The sequence below is a fragment of the Helianthus annuus genome, chromosome 17 (assembly GCF_002127325.2).
Source record: "Helianthus annuus cultivar XRQ/B chromosome 17, HanXRQr2.0-SUNRISE, whole genome shotgun sequence".
NCBI lineage: Eukaryota > Viridiplantae > Streptophyta > Magnoliopsida > Asterales > Asteraceae > Helianthus > Helianthus annuus.
The window spans coordinates 61,332,361-61,346,066 of NC_035449.2; positions in this window are offsets into that span (position 1 = coordinate 61,332,361).

Genomic DNA, 13,706 nt, shown 5'->3' on the forward strand with positions numbered 1-13,706 from the left:
AACATGTTAAATTAAATTCTCTATAATATATTAAACATGTTAAATGAATGGTTTTTTCGGTTCCTCACATTTTTGGTATTCTCCGTTTAACCCAACCCTCGTTAACTATTTTAAAAAATAACAAAAATTTTGGCATATAAAGATGTGTTAAAGCTATTTTAAAAAAAAAATCATTTTAAAAAAAAAATAATTTATTACCTTTTTAAAGTGTTTTCAAGCATGTTTTTATTTTTAAGTTTTTGATTTTTTTTAAAACTTCCACACGTATTTATATGCAAAAGATCTGAAAATTTTATTTTTTTAACATGTTAAAATATTTCTTATGATATATTTCACTTGTTAAATAAATGATTCCTCGGTTTCAACTTTTATTGTGTTCCCCACTGAACTCAACCCTTGTTCACTATTTTAAAAATTATTATTTTTTCAAAAAAAAAATTTATGTTTTTGCATATGGAGATGTGTTGAAGCCATTCAAATAAAAAATCATTTATGTAAAAAAGAAATTGTTACCTTTTTAAAGTGTTTTTAAGTATGTTTTTATTTTTTATTTTTTTTGATTTTTTTATTAAAAAGACCTGCACTCATGTATTTATACGCAAAAGATCTGAAAACTAAAAAAAAAATTAACATGTTAAATTAAATTTTTTATAATATATTTAACATCTTAAATGAATGGTTTCTCGTTTTCTTACATTTTTTGTGTTCTCCGTTGAACCCAACCCTCGGTAACTATTTAAAAAAATAACGAAAATTTTGGCATATAAAGATGTGTTGAAGGTATTTTAATAAAAGTATCATTTTTTTCTAAAAAAAATAATTTATTACCATTTTAAGGTGTTTCTTAAGCATGTTTTTGTTTTTAAGTTTTTAATTTTTTTTTTAAAACTACTACATGTATGCAAAAGATTTGAAAATTTTAATATTTTTAACATGTTAAAATATTTTTTATGATATATTTCACTTGTTAAATGATTGATTCCTCGGTTTTCAACTTTTTTTGTGTTCCCCACTGAACTGAAACTCCTTCGCTAATTAAAAAAAATCAAAATTTTTTAAGTTTTTGCATATGGAGATGTATTGAATCCATTCAAATAAAAAAATCATTTATGTAAAAAAGAAATTGTTACCTTTTTAAAGTGTTTTTAAGTATGTTTTTATTTTTTAGTTTTTTTATTTTTTTATTAAAAAGACCTGCACACATGTATTTATATGTAAAAGATCTGAAAATTAAAAAAAAATAATTTAACATGTTAAATTAAATTTTCCATAATATATTTAACATGTTAAATGAATTGTTTCTCATTTCCCAACATTTTTGGTGTTTCTCCGTTGAACCCAACCCTCGTTAACTATTTAAAAAATAACTAAAATTTTGGCATATAAAGATGCGTTGAAGCTATTTTTTAAAAAAAATCATTTTTTTTGTAAAAAAATAATTTATTACCTTTTTAAAGTGTTTTTTAAGCATGTTTTTATTTTTAAGTTTTTTAATTTTTTTAAACTTCTACACGTATTTATATGCAAAGGATCTGAAAATTTTATTTTTTTAACATGTTAAAATATTTTTTATGATATATTTCACTTGTTAAATAAATGATTACTCGGTTTTCAAATTTTTTTTTGTGTTCACCACTGAACTCAACCCTCGTTCACTATTTTAAAAATTATTTTTTTTGAAATTTTTTTAACTTATTGTATATAGAGATGTGTTGAAGCCATTCAAATAAAAAAAAATCATTTATGTAAAAAGGAAATTGTTACCTTTTTAATGTGTTTTTAAGTATGTTTTTATTTTTTAGTTTTTTTTATTAAAAAGACATGCACACATGTGTTTATATGCAAAAGATCTGAAAATTAAAAAAAAACTAATTTAACATGTTAAATAAATGGTTTCTCGTTTCCCTACATATTTGGTGTTCTCCGTTGAACCCAACCCTCGTTAACTATTTAAAAAAATAACCAAAATTTTGGCATATAAAGATGTGTTGAAGCAATTTTAATAAAAAAATCATTTTTTGTAAAAAAATATTATTTATTACCTTTTTAAAGTGTTTTTTACGCATGTTTTTATTTTTAAGTTATTGATTTTTTTTTAAAAACTTCTACACGTATTTATATGCAAAAGACCTGAAAAAATTAATTTTTTTAACATGTTAAAATATTTTTATGATATATTTCACTTATTAAATAAATGATTCCTCGGTTTTCAACTTTTTTTAGGTTTTTGTATATGGAGATGTGTTGAAGCCATTCAAATAAAAAAATCATTTATGTAAAAAAGAAATTGTTATCTTTTTAAAGTGTTTTTAAGTATGTTTTTACTTTTTACTTTTTTGATTTTTTATTAAAAAGACCTGCACACATGTATTTATATGCAAAAGATATGAAAATTAAAAAAAAAACAAGTTAACCTATTAAATGAAATTTTCAATAATATATTTAACATGTTAAATGAATGGTTTTTCGTTTCCCCACATTTTTGGTGTTCTCCTTTGAACCCAACCTTGGTTAACTATTTAAAAAATTACCAAATTTTTGGCTTATAAAGATGTGTTGAAGCTATTTTAATAAAAAACATTTTTAAAAAAATAATTTATTACCTTTTTAAAGTGTTTTTTAAGCATGTTTTTATTTTTAAGTTTTTGAATTTTTTTAAAAACTTGTACACGTATTTATATGCAAAAGATCTGAAAATTTCAATTTTTTTTAACATGTTAATATATTTTGTGCAAACCACATGGATTAACTATATTAATACCTTAGAATTTAATACCCTCCAAACATTACAAAATGAAAGGTTAATACTCTAGAAGGTGATTTTAAACTATTAGTATCTAAGTATGTTCTTTTGTGCAAACCAGAAGGACTAATTATGTAATTAACTCTTAAGTTTCTATAATATATTGAACATTTTAAATGAATTGTTTCTCGGTTCCTCACATTTTTGGTATTCTTCGTTGAACCCAACCCTCGTTCACTATTTAGAAAAACTAATCAAAATTTTGGCATATAGGATGTGTTTTGAAGCTATTTTAATAAAAAAAATTCATTTTTTTGTAACAAAATAATTTGTTACCTTTTTAAAGTGTTTTTTAAGCATATATTTATTTTTAAGTTTTTGAATTTTTTAAAAAACTTCTACATGTATTTATATGCAAAAGATCCAAAAATTTTAATTTTTAGCATGTTAAAATATTTTTTATGATATATTTCATTGTTTAAATAAATGGTTTCTCAATTTCCGACATTTTTTGTGTTCCCCGCTGAACCTAACCTTCGTTCACTATTTTAAGAATTATTATTTTTTTCAATTTTTTTTGAAGTTTTTGCATATAAAGATGTGTTGAAGCCATTCTAATAAAAAATCATTTATGTAAAAAAGAAATTGTTACCTATTTAAAGTGTTTTTAAGTTTGTTTTTATTTTTTTAGTTATTGATTTTTTTATTAAAAAGACCTGCACATGTATTTATATGCAAAAGATCTAAAAATTAAAAAAAAAAAAACAATTTAACATGTTAAATTAAATTTTCTATAATATATTAACATGTTAAATGAATGGTTTCTCGGTTCCCCATATTTTTGGTGTTCTCCGTTGAACCCAACCACGTTCACTATTTGAAAAAAAAAACAATTTTTTGGCATATAAAGATGTTTTAAAGCTATTCTGATAAAAAAATCATTCTTATAAAAAATAATGTCTCACCTTTTTTAAAGTATTTTTAAACATGTTTTTCCTTTTTAGTTTTGAATTTAAAAAAAAAAGCTTCTACATGTATTTATATGCAAAAGATCCGAAAAATTAAAAAGGTAATTTTTAACAGTGTAAGTTAATTTTTTATGATATATTAAATGTTAAATTAATGGTTTCTCAGATCACCAAGATCACCAAGCTGAATAACTTGAACTCTTGAAAGGTATGAGTTAAGTGGAAAACAGCCCCTAGCCCCCTACAAGCCAATAAACTGGCAGAACACACAAATAAAGAGAATTATGAGAGGAGAATAATGGGGGGAAGAAGTAGTTATCACTCAATCTGTTATACCAACTCACTTAGGTAGCGTTTGGTATGAAGGATTAGTAGGTGGAATGGAATGGATCATTCTGATGGAATGAAAAGAAACATGTTTGGTTATCATGTGGTAATGGAATGATCCATTTCATTCCATTGTCCATTCCATTATCTCGTCCAATCCATTCTCTCATCTATTTCATTACCCCATACCAAACAGACCCTTCTTAGCTACAAACTGATATAGCCACACATCTGACTCTAAAATTCCTAGGGGTGGCTAAGGGTCAATCAGTAGTTCTATTAGACTTGGTACATGTGTTCAATCTTATATGTTAAGTTCTAAATAATATGTGCATCAGCATACACTCTAAAGTAGACAAAACTTACATACAACGAATCCGAACATTTACAATTCCATCACCATATGCAATTTTCCTGTGAGCTTAAAGCAATGGCATTTAAACAAAAGAGTCTACCTTTCAGAGATATGAAGATAGCCGCGATTGGGCTTCTGATCCAGTAGCAAGCGCGAAACTAAGCCTTCAACTTCCTCCTCAACGGTCAATGCAATTGTCAACCTAACAGCCCTCAAAATCCAATGGACCTCACGTGTATAGCTCCCGTCTCAATCAATGCAGCAATTAATTTCATTAAGAAAATTATAATTAGTTAATCAATCTTTCCAAGTTCTATCATGTAAATTAAAAAAAAAAAACAAATGCCCACCTGACCATACTTGTTCACTAGCCTTTTGAAAGACAACTACTGCAGATTATGCGCATATAACCTGTAATGCGTAGATTACGCTCATATAGTGTCACCTTTAAACATCCCTCCGGTATTTGTGTAAGAGAAATAAGCGCAACATGATGTTTATGCCATTCAGTACCGACCAAATAAGTCGGTAACTTTACACTCCACCTCAGCTATTTGATCAAGACAGTCTTGACCGATACTACAATTTCTGCCATTCGGTACCGGCCAAATAAGTCAGTAACTTTACACTCCACCACAGCTATTTGATCAAGACACTCTTGATCGATACTATAATTACTAGACTCTCCAGCATCATCATCCTCATTCTCAGCGGTATGCCAAGCGGGTTCATCCTTAATATCTAAGAGCATATGCAACAAAATGGCAAACAACCAGCTTATAAACTGCGAAAGTTTCCTTATCATACCAGGCGCTCTTTCTCTAGCTTCCACTAGAATTATCACAAACTCAATCTCTAAATGTCTAGTCCCCTTTCTAACGTCTCCGCTTCAGCTATTTGCAACATAGACCCAACCACTTCCACTAGTTATCTTCTCAAAAACCTCGGCTTGGTCCCAGCTAACTCAATCAACAACTCCAACGCTTCTAACATCCAGTTTTGGTTAGTAGTGCTATGGGTATCAATGCTCTTGGTCAATTGATACGAATAAAATTTTGAGCTGAACCGCCAACTACGGTTTTGGAAAAAAAAACCAAAGCATATGGTTTTCACTGCAAATCAGACCCTACAATCATCCCACTTAATGTCACCCCAAAATCCTTCTATTGATTCAACAATGGCTACAAAACTATCCACATGACAACATAACTATGGATTTTTTAATCATTTACTCGAAATAAATAATACAGAGTAAACGGATCTTACCTCTGATTTCCGAATTTGGAACATGCAACATAAAAGGGGTACTTGAAATTTGGCCTAAATCCTAGCCATTCGAATTAAAGATGATCCAATGCACCACTCCTAGGGCAAAAGATACGTAGAAAGCAAAAGTAAAAAAAAATACAACTACTTTACTTCCAAAATCATCAATTAAATGTTGAATTAATATCTGAAATTTCAGCAAAAGATGAACTTACCAAGAATTGAGGAATTTTTAAGCTAAGATTTCTTACCAATCAAACCCTAGCCGCTGATGACTTGAATCGGTGATGACGACTTTCCAATCCAGCAACCGAACCGCTGTCTCTAGAAGCATAGTTAGGAAGATTAGCAGTCATCGCATTGGCGGTTTCCGCAGCGAGTTCTTCAAGCTAGCTACTGGTGGCCGGAGAGAGATAGATGAGCCAACATAAACATAAACATCTACAAACTAAGTAAATGTTTCTACTAAGCTTATAAGGACTAACCCTTCAATCAAGATTAACACAGAACTATTACACTAACCTAGTGAACATGTATAAAACATGTGACATGACAAATGTAGAACAAGCATTAAAACATGTGACATGAATGCTATATGTGATCACATACCTATAGGTCCATACATAGCATTATGATCATGTGAGAATCGGTAAATATAAACACCATTATGAAGCACTTTAACCAACAAGCAGCCAAGAAGAATTAATTAAAGTTTAATTCCTAAAGCTGTTCATTAAGGCATTTTATCGAACACTTGGTAGGCGTATGCACATGATGCGAAATTAACTCAAACTCAAATAATCTCAAACAATTAGACCTAAACACAACACAAAATCAAGACCTAAAATTATAGAAGGATAAGACAAAGTAGGATCTAGAATCCGCATCACTAAAACTCATTTTGACATAATTTAACATGTTAAAAAAAAGTTTTTACATAAAACAAATTGGCAATTCACGTTAAACAACTATGAATGATTATTATCTAGAAAACTCAATGGATATTCAATCAGAATTATGATGAATTCGTTATAAACTACACAATCTAGATAAGGTAATTTGAAATCAATATTAAAACTAAAACGAGCAAGATCAAGTGTAGACTGAACCTGACCGATTCACGGGCGACATTCACAAGGAGCATAATCCTTCGTTGTGTAATTGTTATGGCTATAGAGATCATGATTTCTGTGGTGCAGATCAGGTTTTAAATACAGAGCATGTGTATTTGAACAGATGATGTGAAGGACGGACGACGGCGAGAGGTGGTGGCGGCGGCGGTGGGGAAGGCAGAAGGGAAAGGGACGGTGGAGGAGATGTGAACGGTGATACTCTCCAAAGACCTAATTGAAACTTTTCAAAATGACAATAATGCCCCTCCGCGTTTTTTAAGCTTAAAAAATTTAATCTAATCTCAGCCCTTGATTAAGTTAATCCAAGGGTGTTCCCCTGTTCCCCACTTTTTTGGTGTTCCCCAATGAACCCCACACTATATATATATATATATATATATATATATATATATATAGGGGAAGGATGTATAGAAAACCCACTTTAATTTAGAAAACCCGGGAAACTCAAAGCTCCCGATGTTTTTTTTTTTTTGAAAAAATTTACACATGTTATATACATGTTTTTAAGGGTTTTAGGCAAAAAAAAATCAAAAAAGCGCCGAGTAGATATTTTTTAAAAAAATAAACAAGTTTTGGTGTAACAAATCTTACATTCATCTAACATATTTGTAACATGTGTTACACCAAAACTTTTGCCGAAAACCCTTAAAAACATGTATATAACATGTGTAAATTTTTTCAAAAAAAAATATCGGGAGATTTGAGTTTCCCGGGTTTTCTAAATTAAAGTGGGGTTTCTATAGATACTTACATTATATATATATATATAGGGGAAGGTTCAAATGAAAACCACTAGTTATTGTGAAAACTCGAAAACTAATTAAAAAAAGCCAAAAAAACATACAAAAATTTTTTTTTTAATTTTTTTTTTTTGCAATCAAAATTTCGCAGGTTTTTTAATATAAAAAAAATTTCAAAAAAAAAAAAAAAATTTTTTTGTGTAGTGCACTTGTGTAATACTGCACATATGTATGTGTACTACACATGTGCACTACACATTTTTTTTTTTTTTTTTGAAAAAAAGTTTTTTTATATATAAAAACTAGCGATTTTTATAAAAAAAATTGAAAAAAAAAATTTTGTGTGTTTTTTAGGCTTTTTTTAGTTAGTTTTCGAGTTTTCACAATAAAAGTGGTTTTCATTTGAACCATCCCCTATATATATATATATATATATGTATGTATGTATCTATAGGGGAAGGTTCATTGGGGAACACTAAAAAAGTGAGGAACAGCGGGGAACCGGCTCAAACGAACTCCGATTGGACTCATTTCAGCGGCGTTGGAACCGGCTAGTCGAACCCTAACTAAGATCTCTTAACCCTAAACCCTAAATCCTAACTCCTAAACTCTAAACCCTAAAGCTAAAAAATAAGGCTAAAACCTAAGCTAAACCGTAAAATCTAAATTATAAACCCTAAAAGCTAAACCCTAAAGGCTAACCTAAAGCTAAACCCTATAGCTAAACCCTAAACCCTAAAGCTAAACTCTAAACCCTAAAGCTAAACCCTAAGGCTAAACCCTAAAGCTAAACCCTAAAAGCCAAACCTAATATATTTAGGGTTTAGGGGTTATGATTTAGGGTTTAGGGTTAAGAGATCCTAATTAGGGTTTGACGAGACGGTTCCAACACCGCTGGAATGAGTCCAATCGGAGTTCTTTTGAGTCGATTCCCCACTTTTTTAGTGTTCCCCAATGAACCTCACTCTCTCTCTCTCTCTCTCTCTATATATATATATATATATATATATATATATATATATATATATATATATATATATATATATTGTTATAAGTATTTTGTAACATTGAATTGTTTTCTTATATTCCTTAATGTAAAATAAGTTTTGGATCAATATGACAAGTTGAAAAGTTTAAAACAAAAATGCCAAAAATACCCCTGATTAAAACTGGGCTTTTAGATGTAGTTAGGCAATATGAGCAAAAATGACAAAGAAATGGAAAACTTAAGGATCCAGTGGAAAAAAAAAACTATTTAGACTAAAATGATAATTTAGAACAAACCCTAGAGACTAAAATGACAATTTACTCTATATATTATCCAACATAGACATTTCCGGGACTAAAATGACAATTTACTCTATATATTATCCAACATAGACATTTCCCCTGATAGGAATAGTTGTGTTATTTGATTGGCCAAAGGTGGCTGCAATCAATTAGATTTTTTTTTTGTGTTAAAATTAGTAGTACAAGCTTAGGGGAATTTACTCTATATATTATCCAACATAGACATTTCCCCTGATGGGAATAGTTGTGTTATTTGATTGGCCAAAGGTGGCTGCAATCTATTTAGACTAAAATGATAATTTAGAACAAACCCTAGAGACTAAAATGACAATTTACTCTATATATTATCCAACATAGACATTTCCGGGACTAAAATGACAATTTACTCTATATATTATCCAACATAGACATTTCCCCTGCGTGGCACTCCCTTATTGAACCAACCAGTTTATTATTTTATACCCATTTTAAATTACGTTTTTACCCCCAGTTAAAAATAAAAATATGCTTTTTCCCCAGCTAAAAATTACGATTTTGCCCTTGGTTCAAAATTACGATTTTACCCTCATTTCAAAATTACGTTTTCGCCCCCAGTTCAAAATAAAAATATGGTTTTCCACCGGTTCAAAATTACGATTTTACCATCGCTTCAAAATTATGATTTTAACCCCAATTAAAAATAAAATATAGTACTTCTTTTTTAATTGGTTGAGAATTATTCGATCATCGCCCGCAACGCGGCAGGGCATCAACTAGTTATGAAACAAAAGGCCGAATATCGTTGTCACAGACTTACTCCATCGTGTAATATTATGAGCCAGGAATTACATATCTGCCAAATTCGGCCCAGCAATAAAAGCCTATTTGAAACAAAAAGATATTTTTTGTGAAGCAAAAGGCCCAATATTAATGTCATGAGTGTTTACCAAATCCTTGCCCAGCAGTAAGAGGGTGAGTGTGGTATATCGGGTCTCCGACCCGTCCATGATTATGGGCCTATCATTAACAAGACAACAGTTGTTGTAGACCGGGTCAAGATTCTAGTTTAAATGCCAGGATCACCCAAGCCATGTTACACTTATGTGTAATTCCATTTTTATTTATTTGTTTCCAGTTTCTGTATGTTTAATTTCTTTCTTTCATGCACGTTCTTTTTATGTTTTATATGTATTAGTGGAGTTAGTGGGTAGTTATTAGTTTTCAGAAAACTCCTGTAATTGTTTAAACGGAATAAAAGAATAGGAGTGAGTTTTATGTTGAATAAAAATATATGTTGATTTATCTCATTGGACTGGATTGATTATGAGTTAAGTTGATTCTCCATTGCTAGTTCAAATTTGGCAATTTCAAGTGTGTTCTTTGAAACCTTTACTTGAGTTTACGTGGTGATTTTCACTATCCTAAATCAGTTTCGGCAGCCCTACGGATTGATCAAACGGTGTATCTGTATCTCGAGTGACCCGTAGCCTATCTCTTTCGTTTTTATTTCAAAAGTTCTATCCATTGATACTCCGATTCCTATCATTTAGTCATCGAAATTCCCCTTTTGAAAAAAATAACTTCCATTTCCATTGGCGTATTTATAAGAATTTAAATTCTACATGCTCCGAACTGGTACTGAACGAAAACAAATTGTGTAAAGTCCAGGGGTGGACCTAACTTTGGGCTACGAACTTTTTTATAAACCATTTAGGCATTTATACAACCGAAACACAATTTACATTCCAAGTTATTTTATATACAACCGAAACGCTATTTACAATCCAAGTTTTTTTATAGTGACATGACTGACATCATAAAAGAAATAGCAGAGAAGAGAATAAACCTCTTGCTCTTTTTTGGTCTTTTTTATACTTATAAATAGTTAACAATCATGCTAATTTGAAATTGTGACACGGCTACATTTTGTTCTTCTAGTTTTCTCAATAAAATTTAGTTTTTTGGCTTTTAAAATTTTACAGATTTTCGAAAACTAATCAAGACATTTTGAAATTATGATTTTCTTTTAGAATTGAAACTAAATATCAAAACAAGTTAAACAAATTGGTGTATGTGAAAATGACTTCAACTTATCTATTCTTGATGTTTACTATTACTTTATATCAAGTCATCTGCCTCGATCATAAATGTAGTTATATATCTCTCTCGTTTTTGCTATTGCTAATATGTTTTTATGCATCAAAATCAGACCCTAATTACAACATAATAGTTCAATTAAAATTATGTCATCAATAGATATCTAAACACCAAATATTTGTGACACTCTTGACAACAATTCTAGGTCCACTTCTGGTTAAATCGATCCGATTAACCATCTACATTTCTCTAAATACACGTTCTCAGCTAGGTTTGGTCATCTACATGTTTAAAGCGCTTCGCAACCCATGAACAACCTAAAAGTAGAAAGAAAAATCGATGAATGTACATATAGACACATTGTTTGTTCAGATGAAAGTGAACTAGACTCAAAGAAAATATCTGTTTCCCTTATAATTTAGCAAAATGCAACACGTAAACCAATTTAACATTTAACAGAATGTACATAATGATGCATGTAAGAATAAATTAATAGTTTATGGTGCACCTAATTTTCAAAAAAAGTTAATGGGTTTGCATAATGGTGACACAAAAAGTCATATATTTGATGCAAGAATTGAATGTATAATTGTCTAAAGAGAAATTTTGAAATCAAAGAAAATATGATTAACTTCTGAGAATTTTCAAGGGCTTATGTACACATCCTTCTCTCCTCCAAGTTTGGCTAGCATTTTACGACTATTCTCTCAAATTTATTCCCTTCCTTACCGACACCTATGGAAGGATCGCTCTTACTCTCTGACCCTCTCAGAATCCTTACACGTGGTGTTTGTGTGGACAAATCACCTCCGCCCTCTCTCCTCTACATCAATCATGAATGAGCTATTGAGTTTTCACACCCTACATGTGGCTCGACGACAACCCCAAGGCTGCATGTTAAAGACATTTTTAAAGTAATTTGTAGTGATTAATGATGACTTACTAACTTAGAAATTGGGTTTTAAGGCATGATACGTTGTATTTTATTCATACATATGCCATGTATTGGAAGTTGACGTTTACTAAATTATATCATATTTACATTTACAATTTACATTTACATTTACAATTTACATTTACAAATACTTACATTTGCAACTGGGTCTATAGTGCTTAGAACTTTATTGGACCACTTGACAACCTCTTGGGCCACATAATTTTTCTTTTCTTTGTTTCTTTCTTGTTTTGCTCATCTGCCACTTTAGTTGTGTTTATACAACTTGCATGTGGCAGGCACACTTTTCTATTGCATTCTATGTAGTGCAACTATACAAATAGCCAAGCATACCCGATTTCGTATGTTATTTTTTTATTATCATAAAATATAAAATGATAATTTTATTTAATTCAACCATCTGGACTTAACAAATTATTTTAAAATCTTTTACGCATTATTTTATTAATATTTTGGAATTTGGAATTATTAGGTTTAGTTATAAGTTATAAGTTACTATTTATTTTAACAGATGAATTTTATAAGTAGACATATACATAACACACATATATACATATATTCTTTTAGGTATCATAAGTTATAACTGGTAATCAGTTCTTTTAATATCTAATGAAAAAAAAAAAAAAACACTTCAGAAATCTTGATATACCTGACAATCCAGTAGTGGTTAGAGATGAAGAAGAAGCCATCTTGATCGGTTCCTGTTTAGGGTGAGCAGTTAAATAAGGTCTTTACAAAAGCCCATCTTCAAAACATGTTCTTTGAATACTTTAGGTGGCAGACCTTTAGTCATCGGATCCACAAGTATATTTTTCGTACTTATATACTCAATACAAAGCTTATTTTCCTCAACACGTTCATGTACGAACAAATACTTTGTATCAAGATATAATCCAGCTCCGGTCGAACTGTTACTGTTCGAGAAGTTAATGGCAGCTGATTTATCACAATACAGCTTCAATGGTCTAGATATGTAATTAACAACTTTGAGTCCAGTAATCAGATTCTTTAGCAACATTCCATGACAAGTAGCGTGATATACAGCAATGTATTCTGCCATCATAGTGGATGTTGAAGTTAGCTGTTGTTTATGACTCCTCCATGAAATAGGTCTGCCGGCTAACATAAAGATATACCTTGAAGTGGATTTCTTGTCATCTTTGCATTTAGCAAAGTCAGAATCAGAATAACCAACCACTTCCAAAACGTCACTTCTTCTATAAGTCAGTTTATTGTATTTCGTCCCCTGAAGATATCGAAGTACTTTCTTCGCTGCTTTCTAGGGATCAAGGTCAGGATTAGACAGATAACGGCCTAGCATCCCTGTAACATAAGCGCTATCTGGACGAGTGCAGACTTGAGCATACATGAGGCTCCCAACTATTGAGGCATAAGGTATCATTCTCATTTGCGCCTTTTCATCCTCAGTTTTCGGACATTGAAAAGAACCGAAAACATCTCCTTTAACTACTGGAGCTATAGAGGGAGAGCTGTGTTGCATGTTATATCGACAAGGACACGATCAATGTAAGCCTTTTGTGATAAGCCCAAAATTCCATTATTTCTATCTCGGTGTATTTCGATGCCAATAACGTAAGAAGCCTCTCCGAGATATTTCATGTCAAAGTTATGCGAGAGTAAGCGCTTTAATTCATGCAACATATCTAAGTTATTACTTGCCAATAGAATATTATCTACGTAAAGGACAAGTATAACAAAATTGCTCCCACTTATCTTGAGGTAGGTACATTGATCCGCCTGGTTCTTCATAAAGCCTTGCGTCTTCATGACTTCATCAAACTTAAGATACCATTGACGTGATGCTTGCTTCAAACTGTATTTGGATTTTTTAG